The sequence below is a fragment of the Hyaena hyaena genome, unplaced genomic scaffold (assembly GCF_003009895.1).
Source record: "Hyaena hyaena isolate Hyena2069 unplaced genomic scaffold, ASM300989v1 scaffold_267, whole genome shotgun sequence".
NCBI lineage: Eukaryota > Metazoa > Chordata > Mammalia > Carnivora > Hyaenidae > Hyaena > Hyaena hyaena.
The window spans coordinates 1,649,900-1,665,274 of record NW_024080903.1 but is presented as its reverse complement, the minus strand read 5'-3'; positions in this window follow the sequence as shown (position 1 = coordinate 1,665,274).

Below are 15,375 nucleotides of genomic sequence, written 5' to 3'. Positions count from 1 at the left end.
ACAGGCTTCTCCCGAACGCAGATTCCAAATGTGGGTGGAAAGCTCCAGTGACTTCCTGACGGCGGTGGCCACGAGCATGATGTGGGTATACTTAGCAGCGGGTGACAGCTCCCTCCCCGCGAAGACAGCCGTGGGCGCTAATAGGCACCAGCTGTTGCTCTGAACCTCTGCTGGCGTTTCAGGGCCCGCGTACACCCTGTGAATAACAGGACACAAGTGGAAACGCCCATTGCTTCTGGAGAACTTTACAGACCCCTCCCCAGGACTCTGCCTAAGAGGCCACTTCTACCTGAGGAGGTCAGGGGGTGGGAAGGACCAGACTTCGAAGAGGTCAGTTTGTTAATCAGTGTAACTCAGGCCTAATTCCAGAAAGCGCTAGTTATAGAGCATACGAAGTAAAATGCTTAAGATTATGAGGGAAGACAACAGATCCTAACCAGAAACAACAGGAGGCGGAACCCACGTTCAAGGGGAGACACGGGAGACACAGAGCAGATCAGTGGCCCCCAGGGCATCTGCGTGGGCTGAGAATTCAGGTCTGAATACTCGCGGGAGAAAGTAGGCAGCCCGTGGTTGTGCCCAAGAGGACAGCCCCTCCGCGGGTCCAGGCTTCACTGCGGCCAATTGTGGGCTGGGCTGCGAACGCAGAACCCCCCAGAAAGCACTCCTGTGGGGAGAAGGGCCAGGGGTGCATGTCTGCACTGCAGCAGGGTGGTATGGATGGGGGTCCCTGAGGCACCTTCCTAGGAGGCCGGGGGCCTCAGAGCAATTCGTGCAGGTTTTCTCTGCATTTTGTAACGGGATGGTGCCAAGTGCACCTGCATATGCAACCGCGAGCAGCTCTGGGGCGAGGGCGGCTCTGGGCCCCGGGCGGCTCTGGGGCGAGGGCGGCTCTGGGCCAGTCTTGGGCCCTGACAAGAGCCCTCAGACGGAGCGTGGCCCTGGGGTCAGGAGCACAGCAGCCCCGCCAGGCGCCGTGCGAGCGGAACCCCAGGGCTCCAGGCCTGTGTCTGTTTGGAATTTATTTCGGCAAATCCCATCTTCCAAATTAGTTTTCCAAACAGTCTCTGTACCAGTTATTGAAGAACTCGTCTCGCTGAGGAGCTGAATGCCTCCTGTGTGGCGTCTGTGCACCTTCAGGTCTGGCCTGGGCCGCCCCGCCCCGCCCCCGCCGGCCCTCGGTGTTCGGACGCCCCGACCCTTCAGTGGAGCAGCCACACGTGTCCTCCTATAACTGCAGTCTTTCTGTTTGGCTCTGCCTTTCTCGTACTTTTCCAAGAAGAGAAGTTCGAATGTGCAGGAAGGAAGCCGCTTGTCTCACTCACTGTCTCCCGGCCGTGAGTGTGCAGCACCTGTGACTGAGGCCCAAACGTGACTGGAAACCGCTCGTCAGCAGCGCCCAGCGCCCGGGTCAGGGGCGGGAGGGCCTTGGCGGGGCCTCCGCTGTCCAGACACCCAGCCTCGTGGCCCTGCACCTGCGAGAATACGGAACGGGAGACTTCCGGTTTTCCTCCGAAAGGGGAAGCTTGGATCGATCATGAGTATTTTGGGTCCGTTTATTGTTTCTGCTTTCTCCAGAAATAGCTCTCTGCTGGTGAGACACGCTGACGTCTCAGGCCGACCAGTCACACAGGGAAGCCCCGTGCGGCCCGGGCGCCTCCTCAGGTTCTACATTTGTAATCAAAGGCTCCTCCGCAAGGAAACGGGTGAGAAGTTTACAAAGCCGGTTGCTGGTCCCTGGAAGCGGAGGTTCGCCCTCAAAACCAGAATGTTGTTGTTATTCTCAACATCGTCTTTAACGTGGAAGTGTAGGCCGGACAGGAATCTCACGACCTCGCTCTTCCCCGCTGGGCGCTCCGTCCTGAGTCTGTGGGCAGTGGCGCCAGCTACAGGCGTCCTCTTAACGCTGTAGATTAGCAAATCTTTAGAGACGCCGTGGAAGAAGTTTCCTTACACAGCACCATCGGGGCTCATTTGGCCTCTGTAGGATTTTCAAAGCCGTTTGAGATTAATTCTAACTTTCAACTTCTACCCACCTGTATCGTGAGGTCAGTTCAAACCCACTCATACAATAATCTAATCAGGAGATTTATTGGCTCCTATAGCTAGTAGGTCCAGAGGGTCTTCAGGGATGGTTTGATCCAGCAGCTCAATGGTGACTTCAAACAGTTGTAAGTATTTCTGTCCTAGCTCATCCTGAGGCCAGTTCCACCTGCCATCACAAGGGGGTTTGGACAGGAACGGGTGCGTGAGAGCGGGGGTCTTCCTGTGCCCACATGGGATCGTGGCGGCTCTGGAGGGGTGCTCCACAGGGCTGACTTTAGGCCGCATCTCCTTCCAGGGACAGTGCTGGGCTGGACGGCGCCCTTGAGGCCGGGGCTGGTTGACATCACAGGCACCCAGTGTCTCCTGCAGACACTGGGTCTGAGCAGGTCCCCTCCCGTCCTTCACACACTGTTCTGGCGCTCCCAGCCTCAGACAGGGTCTCGCACTCAGAGCCCCTAAAATCTGAGAAAGACACAGGGCAGGGGCATAGGAAACCCCTTCCTCTTTTGTATATAGGTGACTGTAGAAAATTCTGGAGAATTCTAGAAACCAAGGCCTTTCCATTTCCAGTGCTGGGTTTATTAGTACTCAGATTTAGGTGCGGGTTGACTCCTGCTTTGGGAAGGTGGAGTTCTCCCGTGGCCCCGACCATAGGGCATCACTAGAGGTCCCCAGGAGGGCGTGCAGCTCAATCCGTCCACGTGAACAAAGGGTTATATTTGGACGTCACGCGGCTCCCTGACTCGAAGGACTGACAGGACGGTGGCACCACCTTCCACTTGTGGCTCGGACCCTCCCCCTCCCCTTCCCCCCAACTAGTGCCCAGATGGATGGGGTGGGGACAGAGCTGGGGGGGCTCCCAGGACAGGGCCTCCACTTGAGTCACTTGGAGGCACTGACCTGAGAGACCCCTGAGGGACGACACAGCTCCTCACTGGGACCATGTGCTCCAGGTGGTCCTGCCCCCGGGGGACCAAGCACAGTGAGGTCAGGGCACCTAGGTCGGTGGGGAGACGTGCAGGAAGGGAGGCGGGTGTGGTGCAACCCGCACCAGCTGCGTGGGGTTCCTGTCCAGCCGCGGGGTGTGGGCTCGCACAGGGGTGGGGGCAGGGGAGCTGCGGATCCCTGCCGCGTCGGCATCTCTGCTGGAGCCTGGAGGCCCCCTTGCCCCGCACCCCCGTGCCGGGAACCCCCCGGAGCCCCCTCGCCCCGCACCCCCGTGCCGGGACCCCCCCGGAGCCCCCTCGCCCCGCACCCCCGTGCCGGGAACCCCCCCGGAGCCCCCTCGCCCCGCACCCCCGTGCCGGGACCCCCGGAGTCCCCTCGCCCCGCACCCCCGTGCCGGGACCCTCTCAAACCCCACCTGCTGCCTGCAGCCCCCCAGTGTCTCACCCTCGGCAGAGAGCTGGGTGTCCACCCACTTCTGCTCAAGGTCCCGGAGGCCCCGCACCCTTGACACCCCAGCCTGTTGCCACCACGTTTGCTGCCCCTCCTAGTGGCCGGAGCTGGAAGCATTCGGAGTCCGATGCACACGTTTGCTTGGACACGACCTCTCTCTGTTACCCTGGGCTCCCCAGGAAGTGCAAGGCGGTGAGGGTGCCCGGGGGGCGGCGGCCCTGGGCCAAGGCCTCGGGGAGAGGGCAGCTGGGTCCCCCAGAGGCTCCCGCCCTGTGTCTCACTCCGCTCACTCGCCCCAGGCCGCGAGGACCCACACAGCCAGCGCCTTCAGCTTTTGTTTCCGCGCTTTCTCTCTGTGGTCACTGAGGGTCCTGTCTTCAGGTCTTCCCATTCCTCAGCACTGGGCCCGTCAGTCCTCGGATTTAGGGAAGAATATGTGGCTCAGGCACCCTTCACGGGACCCAGAGAGCACGCGGAGGGCCTGCCGAGGGCACCCCGTCCGAGCCTTTGTCGCTGGGCTCCGTGGCTCCGTGGCGTGGGGACGCCCATCAACTTCGCACAGTTCTTGCCCAGAGACGTGCGGAGCCCGTTTTGTGCCCACGGAGGACAGTGGACGGACTAGAGAGGATCCCTCGTTAATTACTGTGTGAGCAACATGGGACACATGTTCGTTTTACATTTGTGTGAGAGTCGTGATCTTACCTTTAAAAAAATCTATCCTTTAACAAAAGTCAAACATTCTAGATGTTAAGGTACAGACGTCTGCAGGGTCACTTTGCATGTGGGTGTGCAGATGCGTGTCCGTCCTTCTGTACGTACAGAATTTTCCATACACTGCTGGGTGCGTCCCCACTTTGGAGTCAGTGTTTGGCCTTTAATACCCTGGCTCACCCAGCCCTCTGCTGACCCTGGGGCACCTCTTCCAAGCTCAAGGGCAGAGCATCCCCCGACTTGCTCCCCATCACAAACCCTGACCTCCCAGCAGGTAAGGATGACCAGGACTGTAACCCCCTTTGCGGAGAGTGGCAGTCCGTGGCCCTCTGGTCACAGGTGGTGGCACCCGTGGGGGTGGGGCCACCACGCACATGTGCAGAACACCCACAAAGCGTTGCCTGGCTGGTGACATGCGCAGGTGAGTGTCCTCCTCACGGCAGAGCTGAGAACTGGGTCCAATAGAAAGAAAGACGCTGGACAGAGGGCGGGCGTGTCCACCTCCGTCCCGCGCACTCTCCCTGAGGCTTTTAATTTTCGTGGGAGCGCTGGCGGGGCCCTCGGCACAACCAAGTAATCAGGCGTGAGGGATAATCACGTGTTAACTCCGTAAAGTATAATGATGGGTCTCCACATTGGATAGTTATCTTAGGTTCCGTCTGTATGTAATTTTTATTTTTAAAAGTGTATCTGTGACAAGATACAAGCTATTTTCATGGCTTTCAATAAAATCTCTGTTATGTGATTTACATGCCAGATGTCTCACAAGCTAGAGATTGAGTTGAGGGAATTCGAAACAGTTTTCTACACGTAACCTGCCTTGCCCGTTTATACAGAATGAATCGACATGCAATACATTATCTAAAAGTGTCAGCTGAGAAATGTTTCCATATGTCTCTGCTCTTGGTGGGGTAGCAATTTGCTCTGGATTGTCAGGGCTCCAGATTTCACAGGAGCCCTGCCCACGCACACCCACATGCACATCCACACCCACGTGACCTGTGCACACTCGCGTGCACACATACGCACGCCCCACTCAGGGGAGGGGGTCTCTGCCGTTGGGAGCACGGGGAAGGCCATGAGGGACCAGCCGGCTTGGGGCTCGGGGACCCATGCTGGCCTTCCTCCGGCCACCAGCTATGATGGGTACCGAGCCGGCCCCGGGGGGCCTCGCCGTGTGGTAGTAGGTGGTGGGGACCAGACAAGAACAGCTGTGCAGAGGAGGGCCCTGTGAGAGCCTCTGTGAGGTCCCACCATGACCGAGGGAAGGAGGTCGCGGGGTCCCTGCTGGTGGGGACCCACCGGTCAGTGAGCCCCGGCCCTGGAGCTGTAAGGTGAGGCTCTCTGCAACTACGGGACCGTTTGTGTCATTTTTCTGGGGCCTCAGAGCCGACACCCCACAGGCGGCTTGCGCACACTGTGCAGAAAAGCAGTAGACTGAGGGGTGAATACCTGCTCCCACTGAGCCTCTGGCTGCACCTGTCCCCCGACAGAGGCCTGCGCCACCAGGCAGCAGCAATCGTGTCAGAGTGCTCCTGGGAGCACGGAGCTGCAGGGCCCGGGGATCATCTTCCCGGCTCCTTCCTGCCTCCCACGCCGACCGATTCCAGATGCCGCAGACTCAGGACACGCCTCTAAGGTACGGGCCAGCTGCACGCCGGTCGGGGGCCCTGCCTGACCCCAGCTCCCTGGCCGGCGGGGGCGGGAGTGCTTTTCCTTAGTGCGTGTGGACGGAGCCGCTCACACAGTGAGGGCCGAACTCAGGGCAAGTCTGCAGGCGAGGGCAGCGATCCGCCGCGGCCACGGGGCAGGGCTTGGTGGAGATGGGGGGCTGGGCTCGGAGCCTGGCCAGCAGGGGCCGTGGTTGGGGGAGTCGGGGGGCTGTGGGGCGGAGCCTTGCCGAAAGGGGCTGTGGGCAAGCCTGGGCCCACCCTGGGCTCCCAATCCCAGCTCTTTGTTTGCAAACTAAAGAGTTAGAACGGAGGATCCTGGCCTCCAATCCTGTTTCCGTACTTTCTTCACAAACACTCCTCCTTCGTCCATTTGCTGCTTGCTCTGTAATGGCTGTAAAACACCAGTGTTTTTCCTGTGTTCACAGGCGGTGCAGACATGGCCACAGTCAGCTTTGGGACATCACCGCCGGCCCCTCACCGCTCCCCCGGGAGGCACTGGGTTCCTTCCTGTGCGCATCGGCCTGTGCTGGGTTTGCGTGGACAGGGCTGCGGTGCCTGTGTTCTCGCTCGGCATCGTGGCCTGTTGCCCTCACTGAGAGCCTTCCTCTTGGCACGGTGGGAGGCACAGACGTCATCCGGGCGCAGACAGCGTTCTAAAAATCTCCCTGAAATGGTCTTAAATCCCCGAGAGAATCCGAGTCTGAAGGCCTTCACAGCAGAGCTGCGCACGTCTGAAGGTCAGGATGAGAGTTACTGCTCCGAGGAGGCCGTGCTGCAGCCCAGACACCAGCTGACCGCGAGGCTTCGGGGACACTGCATGGGGACGATGGCCGTCGTCAGGCCGGGGGAGAAGGCGCCAGTGGCTGGCAGCACGAGGCTCATCTGGTGGGAGCAGACACTTGGTGGAATGTTCCAGGCTGCCCTTTAGAAAGTGCTGCAGTGACCCAGGTGCGGGGAGGGAAGCGGGGGACCCCAGCCCACGCACGCCTGGGGTTCCCCCCTTAGCCGACAGGCGCATGGCCCTGACGTGTGGCCCGGAGCGAGGGGGTCCCTGGAGCTGCCCCTCCTTCCTCCGCGGGTCCGGCAGCGGCTTCCCCCAGCGACCCCTCGGCTTCTATGGCTTCTCCTGGCCGGCTGTGTGCGGCGCGGCGAGGTCGTCTTCGGTGAGCCTGGGGTGGAGAGCTTCGTCCTCCACGGAAAACACTCCGATGAAGGTCAGCAGGGCCGCCGGCCTTCTGTGTAGCCTTTCGCTCTGCCCGCCCTCCCGCTGTGCCCACAGTGATGATGACGGTTGTGACGACTCTGTCACGGTGGAGGTGACGCCATGATGATGATGTTGGTGACGCCATGGTGATGACGACGATGCCACAGTAATGGCGGCGATGATGTCATAATGGCAGTGATGCCGAGCGATGGAGTCATGATGTCATTACCACGGTGAGGACGATGATGGTGATGATGGCGTCACCGACAATGATGTCATGTGGCTGCTGGTGACGACGGTGGCTGGCACTTACTGCGTACCGGGCAGCACTCTAACCATGTGGCATATGTTAACTCAGGTAACCCTCCCGACCCCATTTCACAGATGTGGAAACTGAGTCCTGGAGTGCTCCTCGGCGCCCACCTTTCCTCTGGCCTGGAACGCGGCACCACCTCTGAACCTCTGTCTGCTGGTTGGAGGCTCGGCATTCAAGCTCCAGCCGCAGGGTCAGGTCCTCCCTGGTGCTCTTCCAGAATTCACCCCGCACCCCACCCCCGCCCCTTCTTTGGGCACTGCAGGCTCTCCCTGGAGTCCTAAGTGCAGGCCCGGTGCAGGCGGACACAGCGCGGTGGGTGTGCCTGGCCGCCCGGTCCCGGCCTGGGACAGACACCTGGGGAAGAGCCCCGAGCCCATCTGTGTGCGGTTTGTCGGAAGGACCACTGAAACCATCTTTCACATCCTCCCCCTTTGCTCACGAGGCCCGTGGGCTCCAGGTCCACTGGCCTTTCTGGTCGGAAGCGACACGGCACCACACGCCTCTTTACAGACACGGCTGTGCGATTGTCCCACTAAGGAAACGGAGCTGCCCATCTGGCCCCCGGGGAGCCCGTCGCGGGGTCGGGGCTGACTACCGACCCCGTGCGCCTCTGCCCCCGTGCCCTCCCTCCCGGCCCTGCCCCCTTCTTGCCCAGGCCCAGGCCCGCGGAGCGCTGTGACCTGGTCGGACTGGCTCTCTGGCCCTCCTCTTTCCTGGCTTGCCGGACGCGAGGTCCTGGAGTAAGTTCCCAGAAGCAAAGACTTCCAGTAAGTTATGGTGAAAGGGTGTTTCTTTAAACCAAAACCAAAGCTTAGATTGAGATAGGAACAGGGCACAGCCTGCTCTAGGCCACCCGGGCCATGAGGCGTATGTGCAGTGTGAGTGTCGTGTGTGCGCAGCGTGAGCAAGGCGTGTGTGCAGCCTGAGCACCGTGTGTGTGCAGCATTAGTGAAGCTTGTGTGTGACGCGGGTGCCGTGTGTGTGCGGCATGAGTGCCATGTGTGTGCAGCGTGAGCACCATGTGGTGTGTGCAGCGTGAGCGAGACGTGTGTGCAGCCTGAGTGCCGTGTGTGTGCAGCCTGAGCGCTGTGTGTGTGCAGTGTGAGCAAGGCGTGTGTGCAGCCTGAGCGTATAGTGTCATGTGTTGGTGTAAATCCCATCATCTCAGGCTGGGAAAGTCCCTGCAGGACACAGACAGTCGAATCCAGGCCCTGTGACGACTGCGTCTCGTATTTGTTGTACCTACGTTAGTTTCCGGGCCGTATCATGTCGTTTCTTGGCTTGGAAACACCAGAATAGAAAATCATGAAATTAAACATATTTTCGCTTTCAAAATCACCTTTTGCTCAAAATAAATTATTGCGTTCCTTAATTTATAAGGTAGAGGTGTCTTTGAGAAGCGGATTAGAAACAGAAGTTTGCTGGATTGTCGTGTGAACTACGGTCTGACCACAGCTGACAATCTCCAGGAAGAAGGGTTAACGTCCTAGGAAAGTAAGATCCTCATGAAATGTTCTAATTCCTTTGCACCACCCACTCAGGTTTGGGAAATGCGACTTCCGTAACCAAGCCTCCCCGAGCGATGAAAGCCACGTCTCGCTGACAGCGTCACCACATGGGCGTTTCTCCCCCGAAAGCAAAAGTCTGGTCTGAACCCACCGGGGGTTGCGCAGCTGAGCCACCAACCGTGCGCATCTCACAACTCGTTATTCCTGCCTGTTTACAATTTTAGTAAAAATTGAAGGTTGACTTGGGACTCTTCGTTTGTATTATATTCTACCGCTAGAGGAAATTGCATCTACAAAAGTCAACTTAAAATTATTTTCCAGGGTTGTGGAAAGATATTCTGACATCTCACCAGCTGACTCGTATTCCAGACAAGTCCTGTCAGCTGCAGTGTCATCAAGGAGTCTTGCTGGCGGCCGGAGCGGAGAGCACGGGTCCCTGTCCCGCGGACGGCATCGATCCAAGTAAGATTTTCCACGTGACGCAGACGCGGTGCCGACCACTGTCACCGCCACCGCGATGTCTCCATGACGCAGGTGACGGGGGCACAGAGTGGATTGCGTATTTTCTCTCTGTCCCCCCCTTGGTGACACGGGACCCTTCTAACCACCATCCCAAACCCAGGCCACCCTTTGGAAGAGCACACTTGGCCCGTGTCTGGTGGCAGCACGGCGGCGCCTGGGCCCCGAACGACACCAGGGCTCTGGAGGCCAGCTGACAGCTCTGCTTCCGGATGGGTCCACACCCCCCGTGCTGGTGCCTCGCTTCCTGGTGGCCGTGGTCCCTGTGGCCCCATCCTGGTGGCTCTGCTGAGACTCTGCCCCAAAAGGAGGGAGATGGGCACAGGGGGCAAGACTGGCTTTTCTTGACAGAAGGCTCAACATTAAATTATTTATTTTGATCCGTTTGGGAAATTATTCCTCTCTCAGTAAGACCCGTCAAACCTCCACCGTCAAGGTTCGATGCAAACGCAGCAGCCTAACTGTCACATCGTCTCTAAAACCACCGCTTCGCCGTGGCCTTATTCCTTTGCAGCTGGACCCACTCTGCCCAATCATTCGTTCACACACGCACACCTTTTTAAAAGTATGTTTTATTTTATTTACTTACTTTTTTAATGTTTATTTTCGAGAGACAGAGAGAGACAGAGCTTGAGCAGGGGAGGGGCAGAGAGAGACGGGGGGGACCCGGAATCCGAAGCAGCTCCAGGCCCCGAGCTGTCAGCACAGAGCCCGACGCGGGGCTCGAACTCACACACTGCAAGATTGTGACCTGAGCCGAAGTCAGACGCTTAACCCACTGAGCCACCCAGATGCCCCAAAATATATTTTATTTTTAAGCGAGAGAGTGAGTGGGGGAGGAGGGGAGGGGCAGAGAGTGGGAGTGAGAGGATCCCAGCAGGCGCAGAGCCCCACGTGGGGCTTGATTCACAAACGGTGAGATCGTGACCTGCACTGAAATCAAGAGCCAGAAGCTCACCTAACTCACCACCCAGGAGTCCCATGAGATCATGGCTTGGGCCGACATCGGACGCTCAACCGACTGAGCCCCCCAGCGCCCCTCAGTCACACGTGCCGTTAACGAGCCTCCGCACGGCGCTGTGACAGCAGCATGTGCGGGGTGCTTTAACTGGAACGCTGAGGAAAGACGCTAATTCAGACACAGGGCCCAGCGAAGGTGGTGATGGGTGCTGGGAGAGTGGCTCTGGGTGCTCGAACAAGGTCCCTCTGGGAGAGGGAACAACTGGAATGTGCTTTCGGGGGATTGACATGGTCAGATATGTAGGTTTTATTATGTATTTATTTATATATCTATTTTTATTTTTTATTAAGTAAGCTCTAAGCTCAGCGTCCGGCTCAAACTCACGGCCCTGAGATCAAATTTGCATGTTCTACGGACTGAGCCAGCCAGACGCCCTGTGGGTTTTATTTTTTAAGAATTATTTCATATGTTTTCATCAAAATAGTATGAGAAGTGGAATAGAGCCGCGGTCCCCGGCGCACAGCCCCACACCCCAGAGGGACGACTTGCAGCGCTGGCCCTCTCATCCGTAGCTCTAGGCGCCGTGCGCACCTTGTCTGCTGTCCTTACCGGAGTTTTCCGCAGCCACCGTGCTGAGTCAGACAAGGCCTTTGTTCTCCAACCAGCCCGCTCTCCACGCCCTTCGTAGCCACGTGGCACTCTGCTGTTGGTGAGAAACCAATATCTGGTGTTTACAGTCTTCTGTATGTGTTGCTCATTGCCCAGCCAAGTGGTGTCGGGGTGGCGGTAAAGCCTGGAATCACAGACTTTTTTGTTTGTTTTTAACATGGACTGTATCACAACATCTGTAAACCACAACATTATTTTCTGTATTCATCTGTTTTCTGACAGCAGCCACTCTGTGCTGTAGCTACATCCTCTCTTGTATGGCTGTTTCTGTTATTTGTTTTTCTTCCAAGATTTTATTACATTCTAGTTAGTTAACAAACACTGCAATATTGGTTTCAGGAGTAGAATTTAGTGATTCATCACTTGCCTAGAACACCCAGTGCTCATCCCGACAAGTGCCCTTCTTAATGCCCATCCCCCGTCTAGCCCAATCCCACTGACTTCCCACCAGCAGCCCTCAGTTCATTCTCTGTATTTACGAGTCTCTTATGGTTTCCCTCACTGTCTGTTTTTATATTAGTTTTCCTTTTCTCTCCCTGCCTGCATCTGTTTTGTTTCTTAAATACCACATATGAGTGAAATCATATGGTATTTGTCTTTCTCTGACTGAATTATTTCACTTAGTTTAATACATTATTTAATACATTATTGCAAATGACAAGATTTCATTCTTTTTGGTCACTGAGTAATATTCCCCTGTGTATGTGTATGTGTGTACATATACATACACACACACCACATCTTCTTTATCCACTCCTCAGCTTGTGGACACTTGGGCTCTTTCCATACTTTGGCTATTGTTGATAGCACTGCTACAAATATTGGGGTGCATGTGCCCCTTGGAATCAGCATTTTTGTGTTCTTTGGATAAATACCCAGTAGTGCAATTGCTGGGTTGCAGGGTAGTTCTATTTAGCTTCTTTGAGGAACCTCCATCTCATGTAGTTTTTTAATTTTCTGGAGTTAGTTGCTTCTTTTGTTTTTTGATTTCTCTACATTCCCATCACTGTCTTCCCAGACTCCCCAGCAGCTCTACAAACTCTCCCTAAGCACTATTTCCTCGTGGTCATAGGAACCAGGTAGCCCACCTGCTGGGTGGGGTGGCTGCCCTACTGGCTCCGGGGAGCTGTCGGCATGGGGCCCCTGCTGCCTGCCCTGGGCACCCGTCCCATCCTTCCCGAATCACATACCTACCTGTTCCTTGGCTCACCACCCCACTGGGTGGAGCACACCTCCCTCAGGGGGCCACTTTCTCTGGACTTTGTAGGCAGCCTGTGCCACCCCCTCCAATGCCACTGACTCCTTTCACCAAAGGGTTTTAGAGTCTTTGATCCCTGTGACCTAAAATTTCATAGTAGTGTACTTCTTTTTTTAAAATTTTTAAACATGTTTTTATTTTATATTTGAGAGGGAGTGTGAGTGTGGGAGGAGGAGAGAGATGGGGAGACACAGAATCCGAGGCAGGCTCCAGGCTCTGAGCTGTTGGCACAGAGCCTGACGTGGGGCTTGAACTCAAGGACAGTGATATCCTGACCTGAGCGGAAGTCGGACGCTCAACTGACTGAACCACCCAGGGGCCCCAGTACTTCTGACCATGGAGGCCAGCTCTGCCTCATCCAGCCAGCGAAGGCGATGGTCACCCCTGGACCAGTGTGGCCTGTCCAGTGGTTTGGTGCCACCCCAGGCTGGCAGAGGGCAGGGACGTTGGTTGGGAACATGAAGAGAGAGGAGCAAGGAAGACCCCATGTTGGGGCAAATCGAAGCCCGTCCTGGGGCCCCTTGACACATCACTGCTGCTCTGCTGCTCCGTCCTGAAGGGCCTCTGCCACCGAGGCTCAGGGGACAGCAGAGACCAGGGGACCATACGTACTCTGGGCTCCCTGCCCTCCCTGCCCTGAGCCAAGACCCAGGGGGCTTTCCACACCAGGGGGCCAGGAAAGCTCAGAACTCAGATTTCCACTGCCCTTGAGCCCTCAGGGACCCCCCCTCCCCAAGGCAATTTCCAGGTTGCCATCGATGTGTGTCCACTGCAGGCTTTCCAGAGAGCCGAATGCGCTGTGGGCGCAAGGACTGGGCAGAGGGGGGGCCGTAGGGTGCCCACCGTTGGGCCACTCCAGGACCACCTGTCCGGGCGCTCACTTGTTAGCCACGGAGTCGGAGCCAGTCAGGCGTGGTCCCCATGGTCCCCACGGGGCTCTGGGCACTCGGGTCCCCATGCAGCCTGGCCCCTCAGCCCCCACCCGCAGCACCCCTGCCCGTCCAGCCTCCCACACCCTTAAGGTGGCCGGAAGGCCCACACGTCCACCCGGACTGAGGGGGGTTCTGGTTCCCCATGGCCGCCCCTCACCTCCGCATCTGGGTCTGCGCTTTCTCCAGCTGGCTGCCTCCTGGCCCACTGGGACTCTGCAAAGTGGTGCTGGTGCCCGGGAGGCGGCCGAGACTGACGGGCATGATCACTGCCGCCCCTTCCCTTTCCCCTTCCAGCTGCGCAGTAAGTGACTTGGGATATATTTATCCTGAAATATTATTTGTTGTTGATCTGAAATTCAAACCTAACGTGGCATCTGGTACTGTATCTGGCAAACTAATAGGGGCAGGGTAGGAAATTCTGGCTGGGTTTACTGGGGTCTCAGAGCCCCGGGGGTCCTGGGGAGCCCTGGTGGGTCCTGGCATGTCCTGGTGGGTCCTGGGGGCCCTGGGGGGTCCTGGGGGGTCCTGGGGGGTCCTGGCAGGTCCTGGGGGTCCAGAAGCCGCCCTCCCTCCCCCTCTCCCCCAGACAGAGTCTCTCAGCTCAGGACGTGAGGCTGAAGGCCCAGCTCTTTCTGCAGATGCCCGCACTTTGCTGCAAATGTCCACCAGGGGCTCTGCTTGCTCTTTCTCAGGGTCACCGGCGTCGGCCGGGCTCTGGGGGAGGACGCAGGCAGCTGAGCAAGCCAGGGCCAACGCGCCGTGTTGGTGTCCACGCGATGGAGGCCGCTGCCCGCCTCCCTACGTCCCTCATCCATGGGACACTTCCTCATCACCAAGGAAGGCGTGGCAGGTGAGACCAAGACCCTCAGGAGGGATGTGGGGACTTCGTGCCCAGAGACACACAGTGACAGGCGTCACTGCCGGCCAGCGGGCTCCCTGGCCCCCGGGGCCCGACATCCTCCTGCCCAGGGGAGGTGCCCCTAGGCCGCTCGCTGGCCCAAAGCTGCTGCCCCGTCAGGCTCTCGGGGGTCAGGCCCAGGCACTGAGGTTGTCTGAGTCGTGGTGATGGGCCCCACGGAGACCAGGAGCTCGTGGATGAGGACGGGGCCTGCAGGCCACTCGTCTCCACAGCACCTGCCCCGGCGGACGCTGACCCTCAGTGTCATCTCGCTCCACTGTCTGTCTGGGTCCCCCTTGGAAGGAAACACGTGGTTGTGTCCACAGATCTGCTGCTGGTGCAAAGGAGAAGCTGGAATGTCTCGTAGTGGGAGCCCCCCTTTCCCACGTCAGGAGCCTCCACTGCAGTGGGGCCCGTGACTGCCCTTCCCGTGAGGGACTCTCCCCGACCCTGAGCCCAGGACAGGGGACATAACTCGGTTTTGTTGACATTTCCAAGGGCTGTCACTGTCCTCAGCTCTCTGCCCCAGGACCCCAGCTCAGCCTCCAGGTCATTTCCCACTCAGATGTGGGGCCTGGCCTAACAAGGTGAGGGGGCCGCACAAGGTCTGTCTCCCTGATGGACTCAGTGTCGCCACCACCAGCTGGACGGTCTGGAATTGCTATTCTTGTCCGTCCTTCACACTTTGGCCCGAGTGTCCGTGGCAATGGCTTTTACCGCAGAGGAGTTTGGAAATACGGAGACAGTGTTCCGAGTCCAGGTTCTTAAAAAGAAGCAGATCCTGAGTGACCGTGATCCAGTTGTGGCCGTGGTCCAGTCGTGGCCGTGGTCCAGTCGTGGCCTTTAGCGTAAGAAGATGATGCACATGATGTCATCGTGACACCAGACAAAGTCATGGGCGCAAACGTGGCACAGTTCCCAGAGGAGCTTGCTCCCTGTGCACACAGGCCGTGGCCAGCATGCCTCAGGCCCAGACTGTGAGCACGGGCCCTTGTGGCCTCCTAGTGCCACGGTCCGCACGCTGGGGTGGTATTTGTGGGTGATCTCAGGGTATAAAACGGCCCCATGCGAAGTACCGGAGAGCTGAGTGCCCGTGAGCGCAGGAGGGCGTGATGCGCTCGCGGAGAAAACACGCGGGTCAGACGAGCTGCCTCCGGGCCCGAGCTCTGGCGGCGAGCTCGTTACGGAGTCCACCACGCGTGGTACACAAGGCGTCTTCGAGCAGAAACACGGGCAGCGGCGGTGTGTTGCTCGGTGGAGGAAAACGTGCCAGAGTCTAGCA